Here is an 11,628-nt window from a genome sequence, read left to right as displayed (position 1 = left end):
GATGAGCATTTAGAAATATAGTTTAGGGCTCTCAAAGAAAAGGGGCCCACAAGGTTACCAAGGGAATGTGATCACAGCAAAAGAAAGGATTATAGATGTTAATGATTTCCAATGTCTCACTCTCTGCAATGCTGGAAATTTGAGGACTGCAGGAAAACTTGGGAGGGGGGAGGATTGGTATGTGGGCATTGCTTTCACTTTGCCCCTTCATGGCAACATCCCTAAGATGGCCCTGAGAGGAGGAGGGGGGTTCTTAAAAATAACCTGCGCAGCCCATGCCATTCTGAAGTGAGCCAAAGCAATGAGCTTTCAAAAACGAAAGCATTTGATGAAAATAACAAAGCTGACATTAAACTTAACTGGGTGTCAACTGCACACAACAAATATTCAGTTGATATTTCAGATCATGTCTGGAAAGGAAATTCATTTTATGTCTTTAAGCAAGCAACCACAGACATACTAAAATTTTACCCAAGTTTCTCCAACCCATTATAGATATCTGCAAGCAAATGTAACAGTGAATACTTTGCAGCTTTAGAAACAAATGCAGATGTCCTGTGCAGAAATCACTGATGTGGTTTGCCGGCAACAGCAGATGGCAGAGTGTTTCCACACAAGGTGATTTGAGAGCTAAGCTAGGATTCTTCCACTCCCCTGCTGGGGAAACAGATGGGAGTACTGGCTGGAAAGGAGGACACGACACTGCTGTGGTATGTGGTGCCTAGTGCTGCCTTTGATGGCCAGCCAGGTAGCACTAGAGAGTTAAATAAGGTTGAACAAAGTAGAGAGAAATCTAAGCACATAGTAAAAACGTATCAAGGAATGGCAAGGGGGAATTAATGGTCATCCAGATCCTATGCCTGTTTTCTTAGAACCCAGTCCTACTTCAGATGTGAGTTGTTTTCAAATAATTGTGCACAGGATGGCAACCACCAGGCAATGTCAGTGTGCGACCGATGCATACTGAAATCATTAGCATGCGCAGAGTATAAAGACAGAGGATGCCTTCATTCACATCTGTCCCCCATTCAGTGCAGTTAGAGAGGCATGCTTGTTGTCTCTTTTCAGCATTTTTGCTATTTTAGTCCAACTCCTGTGGTTCTTTTAATATTAATCAGAAACACAAGATCCTATGAATCCAGTACAAACTGCACCTAGCTTTTAAAAGCCTTTTTGTTAGAAATTCAGCAGGTACTGATTCCTTTAGATAAGGGATGCAGTGTGTTTGAAAGCTCCCTCATGAATAAAATATAGAGGGAGAGTGGCTGAACATGAGTTTGTATAGTGAAAGCCCAGTTTCAACCCTGGCATCTCCAGCTAAAATCAAAAAGTAGCAGATAGCAGTTGATCTCAGAGACCCCTGCCTGAGATCCCAAAGAGCTGTTTCCAGTCAGATAGAGATGAACCAATGGTCTGAGCTTCCTATGTTCCATCTTCCAGTATTATGACCAGAAAATACAAGAGCATTTGGGATAACTCACAAGTATCAGGCCCTTACTTTCAGAGCTTGGAAATGTTTCTGTTTTTCAACTATAGTTCCCCAAATCCTCCAGCCAGCATTCTGGGAGATGTCATCTATTTTTTTCCATATGGCCCTGGAAAAAAAGCAGTCTAGAGTCCAGGAAATAAAATTTGAATTCAATTAGCAATACAAAAAGGTAGTTCCTGAGATCCAAGGTGTTACACATGTTTCTTTACTTGTGTTCATGTTCTGGAAATTCTACAATTATTCCTTTCGCCTATTAGAAAATGTTAACCACCACATTTTTGCTTTCCTAATGAAAACCTTGAGCATAACCTGTATCTTTGGCTGGTAAATGGAAAACACGGTGTTTTGATTTGCTCCCCACTTGCCAGTGTTTCATGAGCAGTGCTGCTGAGACTAAGGGGGCAGGAAGGGTTGGATGAGAGGGCACAGCCAATTTACAGTGTCATGGTGTCCCTGTTATTATTTGCAAATATATAAGTGCAGTGGAAGCAAACAGGTTTCTAAAACTAGACAACAGATCTCCAGAGAAATACAGTATGTCTCTAGCCCATTTCCTCCCACGCACACTTGCCAGTGTTGCACCCGTATTTCACATAATTCTAAGAAGATGAGACTCAAACCAGATAAAACAGCTGCTTTTTGTCAGTATGAAAGCTAATCTGGGATTAGTCATAGTTTGTTTAACACGCAAAATCATTCTCAAAGGATTAGGTTCATTCACTTGCTGCTTTGGAGTAGTCCTGAATCCAGGCTGTCTCCTAAATGTGCTTTAGTACAACCTTGTGCCAGTCTGCCATTTGTACTTTTGGAGAATATAAATTTGGCTACTGCTACACATTAGATTATTGCAACAACCACTGCAAGGACTGGTTGCCTTGAGACTGCAGTGGGTACAATATTCTATGGCCAGACAATGTGCTGAGAGATTGTTTCCAGGAACATGACATTCCAATATTTACTGTTGTTGTGTGCCTTCAAGTTGTTTCTGACTTATGGCAACCCTATCATGGAGTTTTCTTAGCAAGTTTCTTCAGAGGGGGCTTGAGATTGCCAAACTGTTCGGAAACTTCAGCGGGTCCAAAACGCCACAGCTAGAACACTGACCAGAGCCAGTTATAGGGAGCATATAATGCCTGTATTGAAAATGCTTCAGTGGCTACAGATTCATTTCTGAGCACAATTCAAAGTGCTTGTCATGACCTATAAAACTCTACACGGCTTAGGTCCAGACTATTTGAGACACCATATCTCTCCATACAAACCAGCTGGAGACCTAGGATCCTCAGGAGAAGGCTTTCCCTCAGTCCCACCACCATCCCAGGCTCATTTGGTGAGGACATGAGAGATTGTATGTTTAAAATTTTAACTTTTTACTGTTTTAATTAGGCTATTTTAATAGTGTTTTTTTTAAAATGTTGTTTTAATGTGTTATATTGTGAGCTGCCTTGGCTCCCTTTTTTGGGAGAAAGGTGGGATAGAAATAAAATAAAATAAAATAAATACTCTGAGGCTGAGAGTGTGTGACTTATCCAAGTTCACCCAGTGGGTTTACATGATGTAACCAAGATTTGAACTTTGATCTCCAGAGTCCTAGTTCAGTGCTCAAACCACTGTACCATGCTCACTTCCAAATGGTTTCTGCACCCAGTGATGATGATATTCATTTATATTATTTGAATATATTAATATATACTGTATATTAATTAAAATTAATATATGTATTAATTAAAACCAGTACAGGTTAAAAACCACACACAAAAAATGGAATTTATACATTGGTACTGATCTGTACCTCCACATAAAGGTGGATATGCATTGGATTTGCATTTCCTGACTGATCGGGCACAACTCATAGCTCAAAAGAAACCTTACAGTGTAGGTTTACAATGGGTTTTAAGAAGCAAATGTTTAACAATATATATTTTGAGAGATGTTTAACAATATACATTTTAAAGAGATAAACTTAGAAAAGTGTATTCTTAAAAATATTAGTTTGAATGCACATTTACATGCAGATTTTTTAAAAAGATTGTAGATTACTGTAGGACCAGAACAGAATAAACTTGTGGGTGAACACACGAGATTAGACATGGACCAAAACTAGACTGATTCACCCAGGTCTAATGCAAAATATTGACTATCACCTTTAAACCCTCAAGCACTTTGAGACCAGAGTGTAGAAAGGAATGACTCTGTTCCAGCCATTGAAGGTTGGATGGGTGGGGGGGTCCTGTACTGTGTTTCTTATCACTATCAGAAGTACACTTTTTGTCAGTCATGTGAAGCACCGGAAAGCATATTGTAACTCTCTGATGGCTCTTTACCGCAATCTAAGAATTGCTAGTACAAGGCACATTTTTGTGGGGGAAAGCCACCATTTTTCTGTAGATGCTTATTTCTATAAACATAAAACTGAACAAAAGTTGTTATGTTTCCATACCCTCCAACGTTTCAGAAATGAAAACTGGTACATGTGTTGCCAAGCAACATCATAGTGTAGTCACGATGGCACAAGTTATAATACAGAAGAACACACAAGTTAGGAAAGGCTCCAGCAGTTTGCTTTGCCTGAGTCTACTGGGAAGGAAAAGATTCCATCGCTCCTTTCCTCTCCCCCTCCTGAGTTTATTGAGTATGAACTGTTTTTGCACTTTAAACTCAATTTACAAGAAATGAAATAAACTAGAGCAAAGGGGGAAAGTGGGGGAGGAGAATATAGAAACTGGGACATTTTAAAAGCAGATGAAAAAGTGGGATGGCTGAGGATTATTTAGCACTGTCCCTGATAAATAGGAACAGTGGGAGAATATTTAATTCTTGGTAGGTTAAACAGAAAAGAGGAAGGAGAGGCAAGGATTCAGTAAAGGAGGGACTATGCTAAATTTGGCTTGGTCCTAAGTAATAATGCAGGCCTAAGATGCACCCACATTATCTGAAAACTGATACCTTCCACATTTTCATATAGCAAAATATATTTCAAAGAGATCTCTTTTGCTCTCGTTCATTTTAAAAGAGAATAGCTGAAGCCAAACAGAAAATTAATTAAATTCAAACACATTTATTCTTTAACTTTTCTAAAGCTCACAGTATTTTAAAGAACAAATATGCTTTAAATTGATTGATGAAAACTTCTGTTTTCTTGACCTGATTCTTTCATTTTTGTTATGAAAAGTCCAAATACTAAATATGTATATCACACATATTCCCGTGTGTGTGTGTGCACACATCCACGTACACACCATTATTTTCCCTCTTTCTCTTTCCTTTTTCTTTTTCTGTGCTTTGGTTGCAAGGACACACAAAACCTGTGCTCAGCATTCTCCTGTGGAATTTAATAACCTCCCCAACATTGTTGAAAAGTGTTTTGCAATTGCACGCTGGCACATCGGCACTGTAATCTTTGCCAGTTCCCTTCCCACGCAAGTTTAGTTGCAAAGGTATCTTGGCTTGTTGGATGCTGGGCAGTTAGTGCACTGTAGGAAAATGAAAAACATCTGAGACAATTGTTCTCTGCTTTAAAGTAGATTGTCAGTATTCAATACTTAGTGATGAATAATGCATTTAATATATTTACCTCTACTTGAAAACTCTTGTTGACTAGTTTTTAAATGTGTTTTCATTTTAAACCACAAAGCACAACAATGTCTTATATTGTCTATATATATGTGTATGTATGTATGTATGTATGTATATACACACACACACACACACACATATTATATTGTTTCGTTAAAATAATAATAGACAAATAAAATAAACCACAGAGTTTAAAGACATATGGACAGATACTTATATAACTGTGTTGTTCCAGTGTGTAATAAACACATTATACCTATGACTACTGTCTTTAGTATGAGAATGGCAAAGTCATGTGTCTTATTTTCGTATTGGCATCTTTTGTCACTCTCCAGTAATTGGCAGTGTAAGATCCTTGGCCCTGTTATATAAGACAGTAGTTTGGGATAATCCTTGTGTATGGTTTTCATAAAAGAAATCTCAAAGATTCCAAATTTCCAAGTATTCTAGTCATTCTGGGAATTGCACTACTTGCGTCAAACCAATATTTCTTTGTAATTGGCCAAGTCAACCATGATGTTAAAAAAAACCCTTTGCTCTTTCTTACTAAGATTTCGGGCATAAAAAATAGAAGTATCAACTATTTTACTTGGCCATTACCACTGTATGATCTTCCATACTCACAATAGATGGTTACCATTTGGTTGTCCTTTTGAAACAGACAAGAGTCCCACTGAGGTAAAGAAGGTAACTAATTCGTTTTCTTATAATGAAATGACAGAGAAATAGTCCTCTTAAAAACCAACACCCCTCCGCCCCCCATACATTATTGTTTGACAAGAGTCCATTATTATGGCAGTGGCTCAAATCAAGAACCAAGTCTTGCTATCCTGATATCTGGCCCTGCCATTAGGCAAAGTGAAATGGTACTTTCAAGTAGGAGATGGTGGAGCAGGTAGCAAGCTAGGTCTTGGAGGAAAGAAATGATGAGTTTCACATGGCTTCTCCTGCACCACCTTTGCTAGCTTACTACCTTGCATTTGGTAGAAGGCCTTCCATTGTCAATGCTGACAAAAATACTAGTTGGCTTCTCCCTAGCTTCATAGAAAAGTGATCAAGTGCCAGTGTGTGCCTCACCTCAGGCAGCAATGGCTTGGGCTGGCCCTGTTTCTGTAGTAATGCTGAAAGAAGTATGCTTTAAAAGCACTCTGAATAAGTCCCAATCTGCACTGCAGAAATAATGCACTTTGGCTGTGCTTTAACTGCCATAGATAAATGCTATCAATTTTAGGGATTTGTAGTTTTGTGATATATTTAGCCTTCTTTGTCAGAGAATGTTGGTGCCACAACAAATCCTAGAATTCCATGGCATTTGACCAGTTAAAGCATGGTCAAAACACATTATTTCTCTAGTGCAGAAGCAGCCTAGGAAAATGCACCCTACAGGACAACTAATTTTAATATCACTATATTACATGTATATGTGTGTCTGGATGTACTTCATGGATTTATGCAAGTCGTATTTTTATACTGCTAAGCATATCTTTTTTAAAACTTTATTTTAAGCTTTCCCGGAGGGAGAAAAAAAAATTAATGACAAAAACAGTAACAACGAAGAAACAAATCACATTTGGTACAATGAGTCATCAAATATCAAGAGAATAGCTTAGAAGATCATTTGGGTACTTCACTCTGATGGACCTCTTCCATGTGAGTTTCTAAAAATCCTAGATTTTTAAAAAGTATTGTACAAACTTATTTGATTTTGGTAAGCCACATGATGTTTTTTTCATCCCGAAGTATTTCCCAGGAACTCATAGCATAACCAGGGACTTTTAATTCCTATTTCTCAGGCCAATTTAAATTATCCCATTATTTTCCAAAATGAAACTTATTTCGGTTTGCCTGTTTTTAATACTCCGGAACCAGCTAAGATGACCACCACCAGTAAAAAAGCTATTGCTTCTAGGACACATTTTCAACAGAGACCAAGTGAGGAAAAGAAGAATGTTGGCACCCAAACAAAATGATCCTAACTAGTACAATATTGCTAGAGCACTTTAGCATTTTAATTATAACTCCTGAATAGTAGCAAGAAGTCTCAGTGGAAATGAGTGGAAATCAATTTCTGAAATGTTGCATGAGACCAGATGTGAATTGTGATCAGTGGATGGGCAGGAGGAAGAACATCAGGGGTGGAGGAGGGAGGGAAATCGGGGATATTTTAAGAGTTTAGATGCAGCCTGGGAATATGCAAGTACAATAAAAAGAAAAAGAAGAGGAAACTGTCAGTACTTCCAGAGATTCCCTCTCTGCCTTCTGGATGAGCCCACAGTTATTCAGCTCAATGGTCCAGGTATATTGTTCAAAAAACAACAAAAAATACATTAAATTGAGCATTAAATTGAGAATGAATTGCTGATGACAGCCTACTAAAATGTTAACTAAACAGTGGTTGAATTAATATCTAAGCATGGCCAATTTCTGGAAAGGAAGTGTAGATGAACAAGCAATTGTACTTCAAGGATACTAAGGCATATTACAGACACGCTGAAGTGTCGTGCTAGGGTTGCCTCGGTACGTATTAGGGTTGAGAAGGGGCATCCCTTCCAGACGCCCCTAACCCTAATACAGACCAAGGCCGTACAAAATGGCAGCGCCCGTTCCACACGGGGGCTGCCATCTTGACATAGCGGACGTGTTGCATCCGCACGTCACACAGCACAAATGATGCCGCAAGTGTGCCATTGGCGCCTTGCGGCGTCATTAGCGCACCGCAAAGAGATGCGCCATTTTTGGGCTTCTTATTTGCAGCACGGAGGAGCCGCGCGGTTTGGACGCTGGGGCTCCTTCGCATTGCAAATGGCGGCAGCGGCAGACTGCCCATTCTGGGCAGTCTGTAACGTGCCTTAGCTTTTGCTAGGGAGCCATCCTAGCTTCCATCCTAGGAAGGGACTTCCACAGTTGGGGAGCAACTTTGTTCTCCTTCTGCCAGCAAGTGAAAACTTTCCTATTCCATTAATCTTTTAGGAACTGGTTTTGGCAAGCTTTTAACCATGTGTATGTTTTTAAGCTGTCTTGAATTCTCATATTGGGGGAAAGGTGGGATATAAATGTATAGGAGAGGGCCTTTTTGGCTGTGGCACCCCAATTGTGGAATGCTCTCCCCTTGGAAGCCCTACTGCCACTACCACTGGCTTCTTTCCAGTGAAAAATACAAGTGTGGCTTTTTATTAAATTCTTTAGGGCACTATTCATTTATTTCAAAATGCACATGCATGTGATTTTAAATTATTTTGACCCTTTTCATCTGCTTTAACCTGTTAAATTTTAGTTTGTTTAAATTTTAAACCTCAAATTGTTTTAAACTGTTTGATTTTATGTGTAGGCCATCTCGAAATCCCAGGATCTGGGGCACTTAATGAGGGACCACTTCATGCTTGCAGCCTGTCTCACTTTTTAGTTACTCTTATATTTACAGTGGTGTGGTCTCACTAAACAGTGGAAGAAGAGTGCTAGTTTGTGCTGATGTCTCAAGCTTTGTTATAGATATTAAAAAGAAGACAAACTGGATTGAGGGAGAGCATGTTTTGTATGCAATGTGCATACTCTTGCTAAAGCTGTACCTTGACTGGTCTGTTCCTATGTGCAAAATTCCTATATGTGCAAAATCACACTTGCTGTTCTGTGGTACTCAAGGGAAATTACTAGTGAGCTACAAAGCAATAAACGTTATGATTTAATAATGTTGTTAGTAGTATTTTATTATTATTATTTTTAGAAATAGGAACCATGTGAACTCCCTGGAGGGGACCACAGATTATTTGTTGGAAGGCAAAAGGAAGGGAGCTTGTAGGAAAAGCCAGCACTGAAGAAGAAGACATTGGTGTAAGGTCTCAGTACCAAGAAATGGGCCAACAAAGTGCCTTGGAAGACTTTGGCCTCAGGTCCTGACGTTCCCATAGCAAGCAGAACAGAAAACAAGCAGAAGGGGAACAAATAGAGCAGGAGGAATTCTGGTTTTCAGCTGGGTTTTTCTTGCCATGCTTTCAAAATAAATTTCATTTGGGAAGCTAAAATAAACCTCTGTGTTTCAGTTTATTAGAAAGAAAGGTGATCCACGGTACTGCCTGACCTGGCAACTTTTAAAATTGTCCTTGCTATTGCTGATCATCTGTGTGATTGCTATTGTAAATATTACAGTGGGAAGAAGTGAACGGGTTAGACTAATTTTGTTCATCCATCCACTGTGTACTACAGTAAAAAATGTGTGATCAGTGCTGCTGTTGGCGCTTTTCAAAGGGGAGCACCACATCTGTTACTCAAATTCTTTATTTCACACTTTTGCTACCTCTCTGTCTCTCTCTCTTTCTCTCTCTGTCTATTGCTATTACACTTATATTCTGCTCTTGATGAAAAACTTCCACTAACCCACCAACATCAGTCAGGAATCCTGGGAGCTGAAGTCCAAAACATATGGATGACCAAAGTCTGGACTAGCATTTTTAGATTCCTCCTGTTCTTGAACAGTTGCCATCTCCGTGTCATTACAAGCACTTTACAACCAAGAACGAGTGCCCCTATTCATGGTTCCCCTTCCATTTTCTTTTTCTCTCATGCCATAACCCTTCTGTCCTGAAATCAGACACTGGCTTAATGTGACTGAACTTGGTAAGCTGCTCTGAGAGCGTTCTGATCTAAAAAGTAGGATAAATCTGCTTTCTAATAAATCAGCATTTTGTTATATCTGGGTTCCCCCCACCCAGCCTTAAACAGTACCTTCATACTGTATGAGTTGTATAAATAAAGCAGATTAGAATATTATCTGTTACGAGAAATGCTATAAAAATTGGCTTCCTTATCTTTTGTGTTGAATTTCAACACAAAAACAGCCAAATTACTAAAAGGAAAATAATTTTAATATGACATTCTCTTCATCCTTCCAGACCGAATCTTCCATGATGCACTGATCTCTAGGGTCTGCAGAATCCAAGGGGTTCTGCAGCAGTCATGAAATAGTGTCAGCAGTCATAAAATAGTGTTGGCAAAAACAAACATTTTTTAAAAATGTAAAAAGATTTTTTTTCAAAAAGCAAAACTGGATTTAAAGGTTTTAAAAATACATCTTTTATTTATTTATTTTTTCAGGTTTGCTTTACAAAGGCCCGGAACAGACAGGCAGGAAAAAGCAGCTCGATCCTACTTTTTCCCAAAGTGAGTCGAAACTCCACTGCCCACATGGCCCACTCCTAAGGCAGGCCAAATATACATGGGTTGACCACCTGGCATGGTGTGAAGCCATGACACTGAGTAATTTTTTTGTCGCTTCCCCACCATACACACCACCTTTAACTTCCAGTAACCTCTTGCATCTGCTTAGATGCCATCCTGTTGCATGGCCTCTCCATTGATCAGCCACACTGTTGCATGTGCAGTGCTCCATTCACACGTATTAGTGCATCAGTGTGCAAATGATACATTGACAAAGCACAATCATGGAGGCCCCATACACATGCCCCCTTCAAACACACCCTTTTGGGCTGTCTGGTTGAAATTACATTCATTGGAGTAATCGCACATTCATTTCTTTGCTTTTCCACAGCCCCTCACTCATGTCAGAGTGTTTATGTGCAACAGCGAAGATATGCACTTTCTGGGATAAGTTGGAATATCCTGGCTTCTTTTTGCTCCTGTTTTTAGTCCCAAAGCACAGCTTCAGTCCAGTTTCCAGATACTTTCGAGGTGTGCATTGTCTAAACACTCTACCTTCTAAGCAGTTAGAAACCACTTTATTTAGCCCATCTGTTTCAACCCAAAGTGATAGCGACATCTCCAAATATTCTGAGAACAATATATTAGTGCAACTGTCTTCTAGTAATTTGAGTTAAGAGAGTTTACTGGGCTACTCCTCCTTCCTTCTCAATATAAACCATCTTTTGTCTTTAGCAAGGGCTCCGAAATTGGTATACTGAGCAAAACACTAAAATGGATTTAAACAACAATATAGATTTAAAGCAGTTATTTTAAAAATCAAAAGGAATCGAACAAAGCCTTCTATTATATATTAGAAGGCTTGAATCACTTTGCAATTTCACACACTTTTGCACAGCAAAAGTAGAAACATGGACAGCCTAATCTTTACATGGACCAAATTTGTTTAAATCATCCTCTGTCAGCTTGTGCCTCTGATTTTACCACCAGTCATCACTTTGCCAACTGCTCCCCAACCTCTGCCCTTCCCGTCAACATCACCACTGTGTTTTTGTTTCTGTTGTGCCCGATAGGCAGTCAAGAGTTGAAAACAGTCATCTTGATCATCCCTCTTGAGATGGTGTGTCTTCTAACCACACTGCCAGCTGCCTTCATCATTATTTGCCATCACTTCTACTTGCGATCTCCTTCGCCTTGCTATGCTATCTTGAGGCTTCAGAGAACACCAGTTTTCTCAAGCAGAGGAGAATAATCTCTTGGGACTCATGTATCTCATCAATTTAGTTCTTGCTTTAAAAAGTGTATTTTGAGCCGCAAAATTTCTTCAGATAAGGATCTGAAAATTTGAAAAGCTAAGTGACCTTCAAGTGCATTTTTCACATCTTGGGTAAATTTATTTGTGGACTAAAATT

The sequence above is a fragment of the Sceloporus occidentalis genome, unplaced genomic scaffold (genome assembly GCF_023333645.1).
Source record: "Sceloporus occidentalis isolate IW3139 unplaced genomic scaffold, rSceOcc1.0.p SCAF_2, whole genome shotgun sequence".
Taxonomy (NCBI): domain Eukaryota; kingdom Metazoa; phylum Chordata; class Lepidosauria; order Squamata; family Phrynosomatidae; genus Sceloporus; species Sceloporus occidentalis.
The sequence above is the reverse complement of the archived record's forward strand: the minus strand, read 5'-3'. Positions refer to the sequence as shown.